The sequence below is a fragment of the Miniopterus natalensis genome, chromosome 6 (assembly GCF_054644295.1).
Source record: "Miniopterus natalensis isolate mMinNat1 chromosome 6, mMinNat1.hap1, whole genome shotgun sequence".
In the NCBI taxonomy this organism is placed as follows: domain Eukaryota; kingdom Metazoa; phylum Chordata; class Mammalia; order Chiroptera; family Miniopteridae; genus Miniopterus; species Miniopterus natalensis.
The window spans coordinates 37,777,759-37,794,042 of record NC_142086.1 but is presented as its reverse complement, the minus strand read 5'-3'; the positions used below and the strand labels follow the sequence as shown (position 1 = coordinate 37,794,042).

At 34.0% G+C, this 16,284-nt stretch overlaps 1 protein-coding gene across 1 annotated transcript in view; it reads right to left on the bottom strand.

The window, feature by feature from the left end:
- GRAMD1C (GRAM domain containing 1C) overlaps nucleotides 1–16,017 on the bottom strand; it is a 67,453-nt gene extending 51,436 nt beyond the window's left edge. The window contains exons 1-2 of the mRNA XM_016200232.2: nucleotides 15,905–16,017; nucleotides 3,562–3,646 (exon numbers count right to left, since the gene is read on the bottom strand). The gene's annotated coding sequence lies outside the window, so the exon portion shown is untranslated. The remainder of the gene's footprint in view (nucleotides 1–3,561; nucleotides 3,647–15,904) is intronic.
- Nucleotides 16,018–16,284: the final 267 nt, after the last annotated feature.

Genomic DNA, 16,284 nt, shown 5'->3' with positions numbered 1-16,284 from the left:
GAAACATTTTATTAGTTTAATGCTTCTCAATTTTCACATCAGAAATAGCACACTTATTAAAACACAGATTGCTAGGCCCCTCCCCCAGAGTTTCTGATTAAATGACTGGGCTGGGATGAAGAGTTTGCATGTAAAGAAGCCCCCAGGTGATGCCAGCATTGCAGGTCTGTGGACCCCACTATGAGGACCACTGCATTATTTTACATTGACTATGTTCAAACCTACCGTAACCAACTGGATTATTTTAAATGAAGATCATTTAATATAGATTGACATATTTTTCAGTGGTTTTAAAAATGGTTTCCCCAAAACAGGTGTATTTTATTTAATAAACTTGTACCTCAATCAAATTTAATTTTTATAAAATACCTTTCTAGCAATATATCCTGTGCAAGAAATGATCAACATTTTTAAAAGCAAAGAAATTTTACTTTTTTTTGCTCCCAATTTTCCTACTGCTAAACAAACACGTAATTATCAGCATTTCAGGTAGAAAGCAATATTCTACCTGATTTGAGTCATGTTAACAATCTGATTCATATAAAATGGAATAAGAAAGTAATGTTTATCAAAAATCATTTTATGGATTTTATAACTTTATAACTGGTTACTAGAAAGTTAGAATAAAATTAAGTAAATTCTACAAGCAACAGAGGTCAATTTGATAAGTGTGTTACACCAACTTACTAATATATGATCAATTTCAGCAAAATAGAATGGCTCCAACACAAAGATTATTTTAATAACTATAATATAACAATGGATATAGTGGAAATATGTACAAAGTGTTATGGGAATACCAATGGGGACCCATATATTTCTAGAGTAAGCTTGCACAGTAAGTAGTATGCACCTATTAAATAAACAAGATGCACTATTTAGTTTTACCAAAGAACGTAGGCATATCTATCCATAAGAGAGATGACAGTGAATTAAAAGAATCTGTTTAGCGTACTGCCCTTCTAATTCAAAGGTTCTGGGTTCAAGTCCCGATGGAGTCATAGTCTTTGAATTCTGTAGCTGAAACCTGTATAACCTTGCTAATCATTGTCACCCCAATAAAAAAATTTAAAAAGTGAATGTGTTTTTAAAATAATCATTCACAAACTACATATCCAAAAGTATTCTTTCCTAGCAGCAATCATTTTTGGGAGCCCAATAACACGAACATTGCTTTAAAAAGACCTTGGAACAACATTTTTAGTATTGTTTTCAGATTTAGTATTTAAATTACAAAAGATAACCATTCTCATGTTTTATATTTTACATTTTTCATGTTATTTTGTTTTCTTTTTACCTGAGTAGACTATAAGGGTAAATACAGATTGAAAAAGAAAAAAATGAATTTTCCCTGGTGCAAAAAGGAAAAAGGACCCATGTCCTTGTCTTAAAGCATTTTCTTTAGAAAACTTGTAAATACTTCTCAGCTCCTTTGAGATGTGTGTGAAGCTTTTTAAAAGCAAAATAACCATCTTGCACCATTCATTGAAAAGACTATTCTCCACTGAATGTGCACCTTTGTCAAAAATCAGTTCACAATATTTGTATGAATTTTTATGTGGGTTTTTCTTTCTGCTCCATTAATCTAAGTATCTATCCTATGGCAAATCTCATACTGTCTTGATTACACTAGCTTCATAATGTCTTGAAATCAACTAGTATGTATCCTCCAGCTTTGTTCCTCTTTTTCAAGAATTGTTTGACTATTCTAATTCTTTTTTTTTTTCTTTTTCATATAAATTTTAGAATCAGCTTGTTAATATCTATGAAAACGCTCGCTGGGATTTTCATTTGAGGGAACTGAGCTCTTAACAATATTGAGTCTTCCAGTCTATAAACATTTAATGGATCTTCTTTTGTCAATGTTTTATAGTTGTCAGCATAGAGAGCCTGAACAATTGTTAGATTTATACCTAAGTACTTCATTATTGGGAGGTTCTGCATGTAAATGGTATTTGTAAAATTCCAATTCCAATTGTTCATCGTCAGTATATATTAATATGATTCTTTTACCTTCAATTAATTTTCAATCCTGTGACCTTACTAGCCTTACTCATTAAATGTAGATTACCTGAAATTTAATAAGGTTATCTGAGATTTTCTACATGAAAAGCAAATATATACAGTGGAAAAATATCTACAAAGCTATCCACAAAATATAAACCAAAATTACCTATAGGTGGTAGGATTCCCCAATGATTGAATACTTTCTTTATTCTCTTCTGTAAAGCTTTAGTGTTTTATACATCACTGTGTCATCAGATTAACTTCTCTCAATAAAGCAATGATACACTTATAAAGGTTTCCATGAAAAGTATTTGATTTCAAGTGACAAACTGGCAAGAAACATTTGGAACACACATGGAAAATACCTAATTTTTTTAAACATCTAACAAGCTACTTCAAATTAAGAAAAAGACAAATAACCACCAGTAAAATAAGCAAAGTTTATGAAGAGAAAGCTTCACAGAAAAAGAAATACAAATGGTTTACACACATATAAATAGATCCTCAACCTCCTCCATAATTAAAGAAATGCATATTTAAACAATGATTATGTACCATTTCTAGCTACCAAATTTTGCTAAAGCCAAGTTGCTCAGGTATGGCAAAACAGGTACTTCCAAACACTGTTGATGAGAATAAAAACTGGACAATTCTTTTGGAGGATAACTTTGCAAGAGTAAACATTTTAAATGCTCATTACCTTTGCGCCACAATTCCACTTCATGGAATTTATCCTATAATGTGTGCACATGTGTGATAAAACAAATGTACAAGAAGATTCAATATAACATTAGTGGAAATAGTAAAAGACAGGAAACAATCAAAATGTCCATCAATAGAGGATTTGTTAAATAAATTATGGTACAAAATTCATTCAATATATTAAGCAACCATTAAAAGAATGAAGCAGATCCATAAGCAGTGCTAATAGAAAGAGCTCTAAACAAGATTCACACAGTAAGTACAGTGTGCTCCCCTTTAAGTTCTCTTAGGAACATATGTATATTCCCCTTGAAATATAAACAGAAAATTTCTGAAAATATACATGAGAAATTACTAAAAGTGGTTATTATCCAGGAAGAATGTTGGAGTGATCTTCATTGGAAGGGCCACTCACTTTTCACTATATGCCCTCTTGTAGTGTTTGAACAGCTTATCATGAGAATGTATTACTTTTAAATGTTCTTAAAAGTTGTTTTAATTCATTATTATGATTTTTAAATACTGGGCTTTTAAAGTACTTAGCTATCTAGAAATTCAGTTACATTGTATTGACAACTGCCCTACAGTATCAGAAATCTGAGAAATTTCTATGAATAAATGGTTTAAATAAAAATATATACTAAAACTAAAACATAGTTCTATATTATGATTGTAAAGTATCTATATTAAACTTATATTAAAAATAAAACACTTTTATAAGAAAGATGACTAAATTTTTCCCTTAATATCTGTTTCCAAAAAAATCTACCTGAAAGATTACATGAATAATGTAATAAATTCAGGTAAAATGAGGTAGTAAAGTGGTTTTCTGCAACTTTCTGCTTTTCTTACCTGCTATCAGCTTCTCTGTATCAGGTAGATGTGTGAACTGTCTTCTGTATTCCTCATTCCTGTCTTTATAGGTGGAACTTGAAATCTTTAACAATGGAAAGATTAAAATTTTGTTTAATTATAGTCTTCATTAAATGAACTAAAATGTAGCATCTTAAAAATAAATTTAAAATGGACTTTAAAATAATATGCTTTTTATGCAATAGTTTGTATGTCTCTGTATGAAAAACCACATAAATAAACATTTCAAAAAACACCAAAAGGAAGCAAAAGAAGCTACCAGCATGATGGAATGAGGAGTTTGGCAAATCCTCTCGGCAAAAGCAAAATTAAAGCTGGGGAAAAAACCTGTATAAACAATCACCTCAGCCCTGGCCAGTGTGGCTCAGTTGGTTGGAACATCATCCTGTGCACCAAAGGGTTGCAGATTCAGTTCCTGGTGAGGGCACCGAATCAGGTTGCGCGCTCAATCCCCAGTCGGTCCTGCGGGAGGAAACCGACTGATGTCTCTCTCACATTGATGTCTCTCTCTCTCTCCCTCTCCCTTCTTCTCTAAAAATCAATGTCAACATATCCTCGGGAGAGGATTTTAAAAAAAACACAATCACTTCAAATTATTGGAAGTTGGCCAAAGGCATACAATAAACTGAAAAATACTTGTTCATGAAAATCTACTGAACTTGAAAATAGCAAAAGTCTACAGCACTGTTTCCTTAGCCAGCTCCCATTACTCTTCCTACCCTATCAGTTAAGTCAGTGTGGTAGTTCTCTGAGGGTGGAACAGGCCATGAAAACTAGCAGCTTCGCTGAGAGAAAGGGCTGAGTTCATTCTGAGTAAAGAGCAGAAAACCTGTGCCCAGAAGTACAAAGGGAAATTCTGAAGCTATGAAGTGAATGTGAGATTATAGTCCCCATGAGGGCAAGAAACAAGCAGACGGGATTTAATAGATTAGCAGGGGATTTAACAGAGATCTGGATGAGAGACGGCCATAGATAGGCTTGATAAACATTCAGTGTATTTCTGGCTGAACAGAGAGTGCATGCATATGTAGCAGAGACTAGAGAGATCCCAAACTATCCACACATTCCTGGCTAGAGACACAATAAGTCTCAGGGGAACATAAAAACTGAGACAAACTTGAAAATAATCTGAACTTTGAATGTATTCCCCAATCTACACACAGATCTGTCAGCAGGAAAGCAAAAGACTTACTAGCTCTATGTATTTGAGCACAATTTTTGACCAGTCATTGGCTGACATAAAGTGTGACCACTGGGAAGCCATCCTTAAAAATAAAAACAATGATAATAAATAGAGCGGAGATATTTGTTCCCATGTGCCACAGGACAAACTGACTTCACAGATTTATTCTGGGCAAGGTATTAAACAAAAATTAGCAATAACAAGCTTTAGAGGCAGAGAGGATGCAATCAGAATCCACAGTTGCTACAATATATTATCTAAACTGTACAATTATCAAAAAATTATAAAACATACAAAAAAAACCCAGAAAAATGTGACTCATAATAAGGAAAGAAAAAAGCAGGCAACAGACTCTTTCAGGGTCCCCAAGTAATAGATTTAGCAGACGAAGACATCAAAGCAGTTATTATAAATATGTTTAAAGAATGAAAGAGAACCATGCTTAAAGAATAAAAGGAAAGAATGACAACAATGACTCAGCAGTAGGGAATTTCAACAAATAGACTTTTTTTTACATTAACAATAAAAAGAACATTCTGGAATGGAAAACTATAATCACTGAAATAAAAAACTTCACTACAGGGATTCAACAAAATATTCAAAATGACAAAGAAAAAATCAGTGAACTTAAAAATTGATTAGTAAAAACTATCCATTTTAAAGAACAGACAAAAAAATTGCAGAAAATGAAAAGACAGGGACCTGTGGGACAACATTATGTAACTGAAAATACATGGAATGGGAGCATCAGAAGGAAAAATAAAGAGGCAGAAAAACATTTGAAGAAATGATCAAAGCTTTCAAAATTTGACAAAAAAAATTAACCTATAGATCAAGGAAGCTCAATGAACCTCAAATAGGATAAAGAAAAGAGATTCACACTTAAACATATCACAGTTAAATTGTTTAAAGATAACAGAGAACTTGAAAGCAGCAATAGAAACACAGCAAAAAATAAACAAATGGGAGTACATCAAACTAAAAAGCTTCTGCACAGCAAAAAAAGAAAAAATCAACAAAATGAAAATGGAACCCATTGTATGGGAGAGCATACTCACCAATGATACATCTGGTAAGGAGTTAATTTCCAAAATATATAAAGAACTTTTACAACTCAATTAAAAATGGGCAAAGGACCTAAATAGACACTTCTCCAAAGAGGACATACAGATGGCCAATAGACATATGAAAAAATGTTCAACGTCACCAGTCATCAAGAGGCAAATTAAATCCCATTTACTACTGCAACAAAAAAAATTTAGATACTTAATAATAAACTTAACCAAGAAAGTAAAAGACCTGTACTCAGAAAACTATAGGATGTTGCAAAAAGATAGAGAAATATATAAACAAGTGGAAGAATATACTGTGTTCATGGATTGGAAGAATTAATATCATTAAAATGTCCATACTACCCAAAGCAATCTATAAATTCAATGCAATCCCTATTAAAATACCAATAGCATATTTCACAGATCTAGAACAAACACTTCAAAAATTTATATGGAACCAAAAAGCACCCCAAATAGCCACGGCAATTTTGAGAAAGAACAGGGTTGGAGGGATCACAATACCAGATATCAAGTTATACTACAAAGCCACTGTAATCAAAACAGCCTGGTACTGGCACAAGAACAGACACATAGATCAGTGGAACAGAACAGAGATCCCAGAAATCCACCCACACCATTATGGTCAATTAATATTTGACAGAGGAGGCAAGAACATACAATGGAGTAAAGACAGTCTCATCAATAAATGGTGTGGGGAAATTGGACAGATACATGCAAAAAAATGAAACTAGACCACCAACTTACATCATACACAAAAATAAACTTAAAATGGATAAAAGACTTAAATGTAAGTCATGAAACCATAAAAATCCTAGAAAATGTAGGCAGCAAAATCTCAGACATCTCTCGTAGCAATATGTTTGCTGATGCAACTCCTAGGGCAAGAGAAACAAAGGAAAAAATAAACAAACAGGACTACATCAAACTAAAAAGCTTCTGCATAGCAAAAGAAACCATCAACAAACCGAAAAGGGAGCCCACTCTATGGGAGAACATATTTGCCAATGACACATCTGATAAAGGGCTAATATCCAAAATATATAAGGAACTCATACAATTTAACAAAAGAAAGACAAACAATCCAATTAAAAAATGGGCAAAAGACCTAAATAGACACTTCTCCAAAGAAGACATACAGATCGCCAAGAGACATATGAAAAAATACTCAGAGTCACTAATCATCAGAGAGATGCAAATGAAAACCACAATGAGGTATCACTTCACACTTGTCAGAATGGCTGTGGAGAAAAGGGAATTCTAGTACACTGCTGGTGGGAATGCAGACTGGTGCAGCCACTATGGAAAACAGTATGGAGTTTCCTCAAAAAATTAACAATTGAACTCCATTTGACCCAGTGATCCCACTTCTAGAATTATATCCTAAGAAACTCGAAACATCAATCAGAGAGAACTTATGCACCTCTATGTTCATAGCAGCACAACTTACAATAGCTAAGATCTGGAAACAGCCCAAGTGCCCATCAGTAGATGAGTGAATAAAAAAGCTGCGGTACATTCACATCATGGAATACTATGCAGCTATAAAAAAGAAGGATCTCTTATCCTTTGGGACACCATGGAGGGAACTGGAGAGTATTATGCTAAGCGAAATAAGCCAGTCAAGAGAAAGACAAGTACCACATGATCTCACTCGTATGTGGAATGTAATAAGCAAAATAAACTGATGAACAAAATAGATCCAGAGATATAGAAGCATGGAACAGACTAAGGGATCTCAGAGGGAAGGTGGGGATGGGGGAGTGGGTGGGGAGAGACTAACCAAAGAACTTATATGTTTATAAGCATAACCCATGGACAAAGACATTGGTATGGAGAAGGCCTGGGGGTGGGGTGGATACAGGGTGGAGGGGATCAATGGGGGGAAAAAAGGGGACATCTGTAATACTTTCAACAATAAAGATTTTTTAAAATTTAAATTTAAAAAAAAATGCAAATTAAAACTACAAAGAGATATCACCTCTCACCTGCCAGAATGGCTACCATCAATAAATCAACAAACAAGTGCCAGCAAGGATTTGGAGAAAAGGGAACCCTAATGCACTGTTGGTGGGAATGCAGACTGGTGCAGCCACTATGGAAAACAGTATGGAGTTTCCTCAAAAAATTAAAAATGGAACTGCCGTTTGACACAGTAATCCCACTTCTGGGTATATACCCTAAGAATCCTGAAACACCAATCAGAAAGAATATATGCACCCTTATGTTCACAGCAGTATTATTTACAATAGCCAAGATCTGGAAACAGCTCAAGTGCCTATCAGTAGATGAGTGGATAAAAAACGGTGGTACATTTACACAACAGAATACTACACAGCCATAAAAAAGAAGGAAGTCTTACCTTTTGCAACAACATGGATGGACTTGGAGATTATTATGCTAAGTGAAATAAGCCAGTCAGTAAAAAACAAGCCCCATATGATCTCACTTATACATGAAATCTAATGAACAAAATAAACTGATGAACAAAATAGAAACAGAAGCATGGATGCATGGAACAGACTGATAGCTGTCAAAGGGTAGTGTGGGGAGACTGGATAAAAGAAGGTGAAGGGATAAGCCAAAGAACATATATACATAACACACTGATGCAGACAACAGTGGTTATGGCCAGAGGGAAGGGGGTACAGGGCTGGGTGAGGGCAGGCAAAGGGGGGGGATCTGTAATAGTATTAACAATATAAATAAAGTTATTTCAGCAAAGCCAGGTAAAAATAGAAGAGATGATAGTAAAATAATTTCTGGAAGAGATGATAAAAACTTGAGCACCACAAGTGGTTCCATTTAGTTTAAATGTAAATGTAATCATTTAAAACAAACATTACTCTGAGTTGTATAATTTCTTTTTCTTTTTTCTTTTTTTTTTTTTTTTGGTATGTAACAAAACACATTTCAGGTTGTATTGAATTTAAATATTTGTAAATAAGAGCAAAAGTCTGAACGTGGCATGGCTCACATTTAAATATTGTTGGCTCATATTGATTATGGTGCCTAAAATATAAGTAAGTAGGTAGGTAGGTAGGTAGATAGATATTATAGATTGATGATAGATAGACAGGTAGGTAGGTAGGTAGATAGATAGACAGACAGACAGACAGACAGACAGACAGATAGATGATAGATAGATAGATAGATAGATAGATAGATAGATAGATAGATAGATAGATAGATAGACAGATAGATGGTAGATGGTGTCCCCCAAAAAATGTATACACACTTTGAATAATTATTAATTCCAATGGGTTAAATCTGAAAAGAAAGAAACATCAATTGAGCTATCAGCTGTTAAGTGCATATACATTTTGGGGGGACACCGTGTATATAAAGTTAAAAAGTAAAGAAATGAAAAAGGTATATTTAACTTTGCCACTTCTTTTACAACAATGTCTCTGCTCATTTTTTCTTTTAATTTATCCTGTGATTCACTGTACTTCCAGATTTTAAAGTCTTTCATCAAAAGTAGAAAGTTTTCATGCATATTCTCTTTGAATATTGCCTCTTGCTCATTTTCTATTGTTCATCTTCTGAAACTCATATTCGATTCATAACAAACTTTTCTCCTTGTATCTTAAACCATTCTCTTTCAAATATTCTATCTTTATCTCTCAGTGGTACAATCTCAATAATTTCCTCATATATATCAGTTTACTGATTTTCTCTTTAGCTATTTCCCATATCCACTGAATTTTTAAATTATTTTTTCAACAACCATATTATTCATTTCTAGAAATCGTTATTAGGTGGTTTTCCAAATCTGCCTAGTATTTTTGAAAATGTCTTATCCATTTATATTTTTAATTCCTTCTATTAAGTCTTTAATAAATCAAATTATTGTTTTATAGTCTTTATCTGATAGTTTTATCTGAAGTTTTGGGGGGGAGGGTCTAATGAGCTATTTATTTAATTCCCTTCTGCTTGCTCATAAAGTATTAAATTCAAGTCCCAAACCTTCGTGAGAGATGAACTACAGTTATGTACTTCCAGGAAGACTTCCCTCCCCCTGCTACCCCAAGCCCAAGTCCAAGTTTAGACAGATAAGCTTCCTTGTCTTCAACCTGCATAAGGTGGATTTTTTTTCCTAGTCTACCTTTCATAGAGAGTATAACTCTTTGAGTCTTGCTCTATAAACACTTCTCAGTTCCAATTCATGCAAGTCCAAGGCACCATCTCCTATCCCAGTGTGGCCATTAAAGCTTTAGTTACTGAGGCTAATAAACTCCTCAGGGCTGCCTCAACATTAAACTTATGTGCTTGCATCTTTGTAATCAGTTCCCTCTTCTTTTTTTGCCCTTAGGTATTTCCCTTGCTATTTTGTGAGCCCAGACATGCATTTCAAGAAGATGTTTACAACATTTCATCCAACATTTCTAAGGACTGTAGCAGAAGAGCTTTTAAGTTAAATAATCCTATCTCCACATTTCTAAAAATGTACCTATTCCTCTCTAATTAAATCTGAAAGTATTAAAAGATATCTAGGCTTTCAAACAATATTTATCTAGAACTAAAATTTTTTAATTGGATAGAATGTTTTTTTAATCCAACAGACATTGGAAAATGAGTTTATTCTTTTTAATCAGTTACCAAAGTAAAAATGTGAAATATCTTCTTTAGGTTGAATAAATCCAAGATATGTTGTGGAGGACAGCATATGATTATAGAAAGCCTCTTCTCCAAAGTTGCCAAAGCATGTTACAAATATACTAATTAATTCTCTTGGGCTATTTTTTAATATTTTTAATATATATATTTTTAAATACGTCTTTATTGATTTCAGAGAGAGGAAGGAAGAGGGAAAGAGATAGAAACATCAGTGATGAGAGGGAATCATTGATCGACTGCCTCCTGCACGCCCCCTGCTGGGGTCCCAGGAGCAACCCGGGCATGTACCCTGACAGGAAATCTGAACCAGGACCTCCTGGATCATAGGTTGATGCTCAACCCCTGAGCCACACCAGCCGGGCTATTTTTTAATTTAACAGTGCAACATGAATTAATCCTCATGATGTACCTCTAAATCAGGTCTGTGGCAAGTTTTATGCCCCACCTATAAGTATAAAAGCTACCTGCGAATAGCATGACTATGATCAAGTTACGAGTGAATGAGAAAGTACAGAATCAAGGCTTCTGATTTCCTGTACAACCTAGAAAAATTTAACTCTAAATATTTTCTATTAAAACATAAATATACTAGTTATTATCTGTACATATATAGAAATGTTTCAAAATCTAGTCTTGTTTTATTTTTTACCATGTTTTAGAACAAATATATAAAAGAAATGACAAATATGAACTCTAACCTCTTTTAAAATTCTCCTACTCCATCTTTCTTTTTTCCTATTTCTCTTCCTAAGTCAAAGGCCTGAGGGAGCTGAGATTTCATATCTTCTTTACTCTATGTGTATTTGTGAATATTTTCTTTTCTTTTTTTTTTTTTTAATATATCTTTATTGATTTCAGAGAAAGGAAAGGAGAGGGAGATAGAAACATCAATGATGAGAGAGTCATTGATCGCGCCCGCAACCCGGGCATGTGCCCTGACCAGGAATCGAACCTCGATCGCCTGGATCCTAGGTCGATGCTCAACCACTGAGCCACGCCCGGCCGGGCTGTGAATATTTTCAAATACACAATTATTCAAAAACACAAACACCCTAAACACATTTAATTTTAGTTGCACAATCAGAAAATTTTATAAATCCCTCCATTTTTTAAATGTAATCATCAAGTAAATCACTATTAAGGAGAAAAGTATAAATAAATGACAAATATTTTTAATGGAAAATTATTAATAATGAAGTACCAAGTTATAAATAAATACTTCATATTAAGTACCTGATCCAAAGCACTTTATTTTTATGAAATATACAGGTAAGTATGTCATCTTCTAAACATACAAAACAGAAAATCTCAAAGGCTTTTTCTCCTCCCAACAGTTGCTAGTTCCACATCACTAAGAGAGTTGCATTAAACAAATGTATCTGCTGCAGATCTCTGTATGCTTCTCCTCTGGGACCTTAATCCACTAGGAATATACCATTACTTTAATCAGGAAAACAAAAGTTTTTTGTTTGGCATTGTGTTTTTTTTTTCCTTTTGTAATGTATTTTTACTAACAGTTAAAGGGCAGGGCAAAAGTATGAATATTTATTTGCCATTAACTTCATTTTAAATTTTATTTCTTCGTTTCACATAATTTTTATTGTGACATTAGGCTTTAAAAGTTAATAATGAAACTCATTTCCCATACACTAGAATTAAATATTTTCATTTTTAAATAAAAAATAAAACAAATATAACAATATTCCTATCTTTATATTACAGGGTTGAAATAGAAAATCTGCAGCTGTTGAACTCACTATCAATTGCTAAAGTGATTTAATCATATTCCTTTAAAATAAAGTCCTACTGTCAGAAAGACACTAGCCAATCTGTTAAATAGCACAAGATTAAATGGATAGGGTCTAAAAGAAATCAACCTCAGCAAAAAACAACAAAACTTTGATAAACTTTGGTTCAATTTCTTGTATCCTTTTAAGTTTTCATAATTTTTTAATTATGGGGAATCATCAAAATACATTTTCCAATATTACAAATAAGAGGTCTTCTTACCCAACACTTGTCAACCTTTTTATCACTGGGACAGTCTTAAGGAAAGGAGTTCCCCGTGTAACATATTCCTGTTGAGTATGACCAGAGTTTCTTATGACTGATATATAGCTACCAAGACCATAAATTATGAGCACTTGCTAGTCATAACCCCCCTTTTTTCCTGCTATTGATTCAAGACAAACCAACTTTGCAATACCATGGCCCAATCTCTAATTTCATAAGTCACCTGAAGCCAAACAGGTTAAACAACATATTGAAGAGCACCACAAGATGAAATCACCAGGGACAGAGCATATACTTTATTCCAGATGTTTTCTTCCCGATCTCCAATTTGTTCAATTATATTATGCTGCCCTCTGAATTCACTGCTGAGGAGCCCTGGCCAGTGTGCTCAGTGGTTATAGTGTCAGCCCTCCCACCAAACAGTCGCAGGTTTGATTTCAGGTGAAGGTTGCAGCTTTGATCCCCACCTGGTCGAGGCTTGTGCAAGAAGCAACCAATTGTTGTCTCTTTCCTTCTCACATCAATGTTTCTCCCTCCCTCCCTCCCTCCCTCCCTCCCTCCCTCCCTCCCTCCCTCCCTCCCTTTCTCTCTAAAACTCAATGTAAAAAACATCCTTGGGTGAGGAATAAACAGATGATAGATAGATAGATGATAGGTGATAGACAGATGATAGATGATAGATAGATAGATAGATAGATAGATAGATAGATAGATAGATAGATAGATAGATAGATAGATATAAATAGGTGATAAATAAATAAATAGATGATAGATAAATAGATATAGATAGATAGATAAATGAATAAATAAATAAATTCACTACTGTGGAATAACTGAGTTCACCAAGCCAGAATATATGTTATTCTACATTAACGAATTTTCCAGGTCCCTACAGCTTAACTCTTTAAATACCAAAACTTTGCAAAGTTATCAATCCTTTTTGGTAGAAACCTTCCAAAAGGGAAAAGGCACAAATCCAGATTATTTGAATGTTCCAGTGAAATAGTTCTGACATTCTTATCATTCTTTGCTTAAGGACCAGGTCACGTGCCTCATGAATATTTTCCCGTTAATACTACTGGTCTTCCTTGAACACAAGGAATTTTAGATCCCTCAGTGAACTCCACCATTTTACTGTACTCCTTCAATTCCTACTTTTTTGCCAGGAGAACATGGAAATAGTGACACTGTAGAGTCATTGGTAGGATTAAAATGGCAGAGAAGAGAAAGAAATAAAATGGCAGAGAAGAAGTGCATTATTTTCCAGACTTCTTAGCCATCATTTATCCCAGTTAGAGTGGTACTACATTAGAGCTGACTTATCTACAGAGACCTTTGGCCTCCACATTAAGAGGCCAAGCTTGCTACATTTTTTGAGCTTCTGCTGTCATTTCTTGCTACTGTCTATGTGTCATCACCAAGTAATTCACTTATCTCCAACATTCTATTGAACTAAAAAATGGAAACCAACTTATTTATTAAGCTTATAAAAATGTATCAAAAACATATTAAAGAGCCCGGCCGGAGTGGCTCAGTTGGTTGAATGTCATCCTGTGCACCAAAGGGCTGCAGGTTCGATTCCTGGTCACATACCTGGGTTCAGATTTGATCCCCGGTTGGGGCACATATAAAAGGCAGCCAGTCGATGTCTCTCTCCCGCTCTCTCCCCTCCCCCCCCCTCTCTAAACATGTCCTTAGGTGAGGATTAAAATATATATATAAAGAAATTCCAAATGAAGACTTTAAGAATTCTCCTCTTACAATATATACCGGTATGAACTTTGATTTAGCTATTCGGGTTCTTTTTTGGTTTTGTTCACTTCTGAGTTCTAATGTTCTGGTTTCTGGGTAAGTGACCTCTGAAAAAAACAGTAAAATTTCTGAGATGTCGTATTTGTCTTTAAGTCTATTTCATATGAATCGATATAAAAATTCCTGAAAATAAAGTGTTTACTATTTAGCATAGAGACCTAAAACTGAGCCAAAACATACCTTCAACACTCTAAACCAGTGCTTTTCAAACTTGGATGTGCATACACATCCCTTGGAAATCTTATGAAAATGAAGATTCTGACTCAGTAGGTTTGAGGTTGGGCCCAGGATTCTTCACTTTTAATGAACTGACATGTGATGCTGAATCTTCTAGCTCCACAATCTACTCTTTGAGTCGCAAAGCTATACAACACATAACTCTTTTTTTTCTCCATCCTTCTATGCCTAAATCCTGATTCCCCTGCTTTTCCTTTTCTTGCTTTACCCTTTTTCTTCCATCAAGTCTGCCAACAGTAACCACAGTAACTCTCTAGCCCTGTACATAGCCCTTGGAACTACAAAGTTTCTCGATCTATAATATAAACTATAAAAATCAGAATGTAGAAGGGTCAAAACACTACAATAGTCAAACTTTCTCTAAATGTGTCTGAAAATAATATAATCAAATATAGATGATATAATTTTTAGGGTGTGTAGTTTTTTTGATATATTTCTTAGCAATAAAATATTTTCCCTCTTAATAGGAAGAACCTGTTATTCATCTGGAGATTCAATAACATTCAATAACTGAGCTGCTAATTATGAACAGAATGATGGCATTTGTACTAATTCTTATAACCTGTTAATGTCTTTTTTTTGGTCTACTCTAAAATTATTAGAAACTCTGCTATCAAGTATACTTAATCCTCAAGAGATCAGCTTCCTAATGAATTAATATTGGAACTATATATGCCCTATAATCTTATATAAGTTTCACTTATAGTTGCATTATTCTATCAAATGGCTCATAATTCTCATAGGAATTGTTAGAATGAGCCCTTTAATATAATAAATGTTAGCATTCCTATGGCAACAGGAATGTTCTTACCAAAAGGCTCTATGCACCTAATCAACAAGCAGTAGTCTCATTTTACAGTGGGGAAACCTGAAACATATCCAGGTTATGCAACCAAGTGAGCACAGTGCAAACAGACTATGAAATGCCTAGCTTTAAAACCTATCTTACAATCATTATACACTGCAGGTCAAACATAAACTTCCTTTCAGGTATAGGAACTAATTCTTTAAATCAAAATTATGTAAAATAGCTGGTTTCTCAGTAATATTTAGAAACTACTATTTGTTAGGTAGTTTCTGTATAATGTTAGGCTCTTGCCAATACAGTGAACAACAATGTAAGTGGAATTCAATTCTGTGGTGTAGTTTTCTCCCAGGAAAATTGAAGCAGATAATTCCACTCCATCGAACCAGACAAACCAGACAACAGTGCATTCTAGTGGCCAAAGGAGAGCATAATCAGAAATGTCTTTGGGACTCTGGACTAAAACAAATACCTAAAATCTAGAAACTAACAAGAAATATTATAAATAATATATGAATTGCTGTAGACTTACAAAAATTTGCACTTAAGATTAAAGTGAAGATATAAGAAAAAAGATATTACCCAAAAGCTCCAGTCACCACTCCAGTTATGTGGTCCCTGTTTTTTAGCTGACACTATATTCTCATCCACAACTGGACTAGGATTTTCTTCTAATTCTTCCTGTGACTCAGTGGCAAAGCTTGACTCTGCTTCATTTACTACCTGGAAACAAGTATCATTCAATTTAAATTACTTATTGAGAAATACCCATTTTAAAACGAAGAGAGTTAATGTTCAAAATATGTCAATTCGCTTGAAAAGGACAATATTTAAGCTTTTAGAAAAAAGTAATTAATACATTTCTGCTTCCATAGTTCATACATTTACATATGCAACAAATATTTTCCAACTACTATTTGTTAGGTAGTTTAGTTGGCACCAGGGATTCAAAAGTGAATAGA